This window comes from Austrofundulus limnaeus, unplaced genomic scaffold (assembly GCF_001266775.1).
Source record: "Austrofundulus limnaeus strain Quisiro unplaced genomic scaffold, Austrofundulus_limnaeus-1.0 Scaffold125, whole genome shotgun sequence".
Taxonomy (NCBI): Eukaryota; Metazoa; Chordata; class Actinopteri; order Cyprinodontiformes; family Rivulidae; genus Austrofundulus; species Austrofundulus limnaeus.
The window spans coordinates 740,324-747,007 of record NW_013952527.1 but is presented as its reverse complement, the minus strand read 5'-3'; the positions used below and the strand labels follow the sequence as shown (position 1 = coordinate 747,007).

Below are 6,684 nucleotides of genomic sequence, written 5' to 3'. Positions count from 1 at the left end.
GGTGGGGCTGCCATACATCGGCGCCACCAGACCCTCTGACCACCATCAGTAGGCAAGGTGGGTGAAGTGTCTTGCCCAAGGACACAACGACTGGGACGGCTGGACGGGGGATCGAACCAGTGACCTTCTGGTTCCAGGACGACTCCCCTAACCACTCCGCCACAGCCGCCCATATTCACTCCTTCAAAAGATTTTTGTAAGAAAAACTGAAATATTCAAAAGTATGAATTTTCTAGTTAACCATATAGACTAAATGGAGCTCAAATTAACTGTGGCATAGCCACTTATTTTGTGCCAAACCAAACCATTAGAGCCATTTTTACTTTATTATTTTTGTTAGGCTACTGGTAACTCTAAATTGTAGATGTGAGTTACCTTGACTTGATACTAGAGATGGGATAAATGGCTCTTTGAAGGGATCCAGATCTTGGGGAGCCATTTGTTTTGAGCCGTTCAAAAGAGCCGTTCGATTTTGAATGTATTACRTCATCACGTCAGGAAATACGTCATCACGTAGCCGTACGTAATGACRTAATCCCGTGACGTGGGTGGAACCATGTGTTTGTCAAGCGGAAACCCCCCTCCCTCTTTCACCATGAGCTTCTGTACTCCACAACTCCGCCTGTTTTCCGTGAAAAAGCAAAGCAGGAGTGATTTGAGTATGAAAAAATAAAGATTATATGAGAAATAAAAGAAAGAAAACTACAAATCGCTCGTTAATGCCCACGATTCAGCACCTATCGTTCATTGTAAAGAGACGTTCAAAAGATTTGGATCGTTCACGAACGTCATATTGCTAATTGACACCAGTAAGTGCAAGCTCCCCAGAAAAAAATACACCAAAAAACACACAAAGTTGTACTATAATCAGTCTGTGATTTTGTGCATGAATGATTCATTAACAGTTAGATTACAGTGGGTTTATTTAGACCTGCTCTGACTGCAGCCACCTGTGAGTTCTCTAGAACAGGACCCCAACATCTGAAGGAAAAAGCTTGATTTCACGTCAGTCTTCATAATGTTGCTAGATGGCTCTGAAAACTCTCTAAATATAGCAACAAACTCACTAGTTGGCAATGATGTGTCCGTCTCGTGTCTTTTTGTTGCTGTGTGATGGACCGACTTGACCAGAGTGTACCCTACTTGAGATAGACACCAGCTCCATGTGACCCAAACAGGAGCAGTGGGTAAAGAAAGTGGATGGATTGTGCATGGGCATCTGTCTATTCAAGAATGGGAATGTTAGGTTACWATGCATGAGAAGGAATCATATTTGCATCAATGGTTTTTAGTCAAAAATGAGTTTCTGCCACTTTGCGGACARCTAGACTCACATCCTAACTCTGATTTAATGTGAATAAAAGGAAATGTTGGTCTTCTAATATGCAATAAGCTGATAATCCAAATAATGATAGGTAATGARCACTTTTTCCTGTGTTTAAAATCTATTTATATTTAGTCATTATAACACCAATCATGTCATAACATTAGTGAAATRTTTCAAGAGACCAACAGGCTCATTTTGTAGGCAAATACTGAATGTGCAACAAGTCCCTTGTGACTAAACAGACTGTGGAATAGCTGACTCAGTTGTTTAGTGCTACAAGTATTTGTTGATTCGTGTGAAATGACCCTGGTATATTTGGCTTCTATTTTTTACTTCTTTCTTCTTCTTCTACTTCTTCTATTTACAATTTTGGTGGGAAAACTTGCTCATGTCAGCCTGCTGTGTTTTATGGCCTGTCCCTTTTTTCATGGTGACCTTTCTTCACTCCTGCCCACACGTTCAGCTCATATCTCTGAGAGCTGAAGATGTTCTTTTTACGGCTGCACTATCTTTCAGACACCTACTTTCATTGATAGACATGAGTGGACATGTTGTTTCTGGCTCCTGGACTAAGACCACTTCGTACTGGATCATGATGTGCTAGTCAATGGATGGTCTTTGCAGGGTTTTGATGAGGTTTTCAGATGATTTAAGGAAAACAGTGGGCTMCCCATGTTGTGTAATACAGTGTGAGAGGTTGCCAATATTTATGGACACATAAAATGTCTATGAAGTGAAGCCGTAAAACCAAGGTTGTGGTGGTTTATTATGTTGGAAGTAATGAATCAGGATCCTGGGTGCAGACAGTTTGGTGTTTGGGCACACTGTGGTCATCTAGAATGTGAATCAGTTTTTATTTGGTACTGTGTGTGTTGTGTCCAATATAAAAAGCTCTGAGAACTTTAGGAACATTATGTTTGGTTTTCTTAACACTGACATTGGCATCTCTGTGTCCAGAGAGTGATTTTTTAGCTAGTCCAACATGAAGGCATGGTCGCCGCTTGTAAAAGTAGTGTCAAGGTTCAACTGGAGATCTTCTAAACTCTTTAAACTTTACTTAAAATTTTAAGGCTATTCAGTATCATTCTGAAACTGTCAGATCTGATGAAAACAAAATGATCCCTTGTGTTAGTGTTTAGATCGTATTTCATATTTTTGAAATAGTGGGTCAGAAATCCCAAAAAGCCAAACATACCTTGTTGAAACCAATGTCTTGTGTTTAAGTTATGACTCTGTCTGGAAGGTTTATTTGCCCTCTGAATCCACAGGTTAAATTGATAAACTCAATTATAGTACTTAACCTCTGAACTGCATGTGGTTTTGGGTAACATTTTAGAACTTTGGAGAGTCTAACTCACTGTCACTGGTATTTTTATTTGAAAAGAGAAGGAATAGATTGTTGCACTTTGACCTAGATGTGAATATGGGGTAAAGGTTATGTGCAATATCACTTTGTAAATGTTTGCCTCAAAACTAAAAACGGTGGGTGGCAAAATCTCAATTTTTCCWGGTGATTGGTTTCATAGCTAGCATAGTACAATGACAATAAAGGTCTAATCTAATCTAGATTCCCCTCCAGTCCTTTGACCTTACACCTTAACCTTATAAGATGGAGTGTATGGGGGGGGCTTCAGACAGTTATTACCTACTGCTCTGTCAGCTTGATGTGTGGGAGGGCGCTATAATAATAATACAATGAAACCATCCCACTCCTACATTATTTAGCTTTAATATGACATGCAAAAATGTTTAGTTTAAATAAGACACGTGCAATCGGATAAAACAGTGGTTTGTTAATTTGCTATCAAGGATGGGAATTCACAGCGTATTACTGACAGCTATGTGCATTTAGCACAATGTTAATAGTATACATTTTTTATTGTTTTCTTGCAATGGGAACCATATGATCCTGTCACTGTGAGGGCAGGGTTTTCAGGACTCAATAGCTTTTTAATGATGTTTTTTATGGTTACCAGTCTCCTGCTAAACAATGAACAGTCATTCATATCAGAGGTCAACTATAATTAAATTTAGAGAGTTCTGGTTAGCAGAAACTTATCCTTTTTAATTTACTTAACAAGTATAGGTTGTTTAACTGAAACTCAATGTGACTACATTTATTCTGAGCTGTTATAAAGGTAGTGCATTTAACTGGTCTCTGAACTTAGTTTTGATTTGTAATTTGTTCAGATTTTTTTCTCGTTTGTTCCAATGTACTGTAGTTCCACTGATCTGAGATAAATGAAATGTTGTGACAGAAAGGCTTTAAAGCTACTTTAAGTCCTTCATGGTGGTGCTCGCCAGGGAATCCTTTTGACTTGGATCTCATGACGGCTCCAATTATGGGCACAGTGTGGTCCAACTGCRTTTCTGTCAGAAAGGCTTTTCCYTCTCTCTGGTTTGTGTTGCAYTTGTAAAAAAATGAGAGGTGATGTAGCTGCATGGCACAGAAGTAATGGGATATTTGGAGGTGGATAATGGGTCAAGGTGTTCTGGGGTTTGTGTGGTGTTCTTTAAACAGTTGGAATGAGTATTTAACTCCGTTAGATGTGCTGGTGTAGAAATAAATTGTCCTTCAGGTGAGGTGAGAGTTCAGTTTTTTTTAATGGGTTCTCCTAAACTCTGGCACCCCGTTCTGGAATGTTAAGAAAAGACAAAAAGCCRTTTTCCTGGTCAGTGAGCGGTCAACTTGACAAGACAAAGTAACCCCATAAAACCCAGCACTGCTCCATTCATCAGCAGCTTTTTTTTGTGCCAAACTGACCTTGAAGCTGTTAGTGTTCAACAAAGGCTGCCTGGAGAACGTGAATTGAGATCGCACTTAAAATGCTAATGATGAAACCTTTGTGTGGCCAACATTTTTGATCTCTGAGAAGGATCCAACTTCTTTTTGTACAATTTTTTAAATTATTACTATTTTTTCAGTGATTTTTTTTAGTCAGCTGTATCACAGAAAGATGAAATTTGGCAGGAATGTAGATGTGTCCGACCTACACTGTGCCAGCCAACGGTTTTCCGATAGRCTCCATATTTGAGGAGAGGGCCCCACCTAAAAAGAGGCTGTCTGGACTAACAAGAATGCTTGTAACTCAAAAACGATTCAACCTAGGAGCTTCAGATTTCTTTTGTTGTTTAGCTCTGATGAAGGTCTATCCATTGGGCCCACCATTGACCCCCCCAAGACTCCCACCCAAAACAATAAATCTGTTCTGGTGACTTCTGGAGTCTAGTGCTTTGCGTACGTGCAGGGGTCACATTTGCTACCACTATGCGGTACAGTTTCAAAGCGGCATCTGGTAAATTACACTACTGTATTTATTCAAGTATAATACATAAAATTAAATCCATAAAATCATCCATAAAGTTGGGGGGTAGTACTATACTTGGATAAATATTTTTACTTATGCATTTTAACTGAAATATCGGCTTCATTCACAAAATCCCTGAGTCTGGAAATGAAACCGCGTCTAAAAAGCAGTTGAAACGAGCTTACCTCTGACACTCGTCCGTGCTTCAGAGCAAGATAATAACAGATCCAGGCAGGCGACATGATGTGAAAAAAAGGGGAAAAAGTATTCCTGCACCTTAGTAATGATAACGAACTAAAGACATAAGCACGTGACCGAGCCGCTGCTGGAACAACAACAAACAAATGTTCGTCTGTAATGGCTGCCATCTACCGGTGTTCTGAAAAAGTTTGTATCCCTGAAAAAAGTTTCCCCACCAGAAGGGGCGCTCACGAGTAGGAAGTAATCAGCTTTTCCACCAGAAGATGGCCCAAATCTCATGTGAAGTCTCTGACATTTGTGTTGGTGCMTCCTGGTGGACTATGTGTAAAATGCCAGAATTCATATGATGCTGCTACAGCTGATATATATTTGTTGTCAAAATACCTTTTAGTACATATGTTGTTAAAATAAAATGAACAGTCCAATGCTCATTTTACTGATATGTATAAAGACTGCAAAGGCTGAAAAATCTTGAAGTCTGTTTGAAATTGGAGGTAGATATTTTTTATGCTTTTTAAGCTAAAAAACGATCTCATGTATTATACATGAGATCGTATTATACATGAATAAATACTGTAAGTTGAAATAAAAAGTGGGTGATGATTATAAAGGTCATAAATATTTCCTCGAAACTAATAAACATGTCCACAATTTTGTATCTTAAATGCACATCTGGTTGATGTGAGATGCTTTCGATAATGAYAGGTTTAGGAAGTTTCCAAAATCTGCATGCACGTATGATAAAGTGGCAAAAGTATTCAAATAAATCCATGTTTGAATTATTAGAGGAAAATCTTATCAAAAGTTACATTAAAGTTACTGCCTCTACTTTGTAAAAATTTAACTTCAGCATCAGATGAATTCTGCAAACTAAATGATGTGCTTTCCATATTTCTGCATACTAAACCAAAACTACAACAAGTTTTTTTATGACTAAGTTCAAAAAAAGAGATCCAGGTTCAAACATGTGCACAGGCTCATCCAARGGGTGCTCAAGGAGTGCCATTCTGAGTTTATCAGAGTAAACATCTGGTCGTCTTGGTGTAAATGACTGTTTTTCAAGTGTTATTCTTGCTGAAGTCAAAGAGTACCTGGAACATTCTAAACATGGGCTTTATTGTGTCATTTCAAGATTTCTGTAGGAAATAACTGCTTTGCTTTGCAAAAAAAATGATAATAATCAGTTTTAACTGTGAAGGTTTGAACAGTTTGTTTCCTTCGCAACAAAATATTTTATCTTTAACAGCTAAAAATCATAGATTTAAACTTGTAAAGAACCTTAATATGAACTCTGTTTACATATTATTGTGTTTTTCAGCAAGTTGGTCCCTATTTAAACATCTTGTTGCTCATTTGGTCATATTTTGATTTAAAATTTTATTCCCGTGTATATTGTTACTGTGTTGCAGAGAGTATCAGCACAGGAGGATGTCTTTTTATTGCTGTCCTCTTCCTGTTTGACTGGGTTCTTTGACAGCTTAGAGTCAAAATAAAAACTTCTTTAGTTCTCAGAAAGCTCACAGATGATCGGGGGCTGGGGTTCCTGGCTGTTCAGCAGAAAGCAGTGTCTCGAGTTCAGCCGAACGTCGAGCCAGCTGTCAGCCCGGCTGATCTCCTGCTCTCATGGCTATAGGGAGGCTTTGAACTGAGTGATGCAGACACACAGTTTCTCACCAGGTGGTAAACCAAAGCATTTCTTGAGAGGGATCAAAACACGCCGCACGCTGTCCAAAAACACTCATTTCTCTCATTTGTCTTTCAATACGAGAAAACAGTATTTTTCATCAAAGCAGGACGTTTGAGTTTCAAGGCTGGTGTTTTGCCACACAATTGAGTTATTACTCATGC

General features: G+C 38.7%; 1 protein-coding gene across 1 annotated transcript in view; it reads left to right on the top strand.

Moving 5' to 3' along the window:
* Positions 1-6,684, top strand: part of LOC106522253 (collagen alpha-1(XVIII) chain) — a gene marked incomplete in the record, with an annotated part of 37,754 nt that overhangs the window by 1,406 nt on the left and 29,664 nt on the right.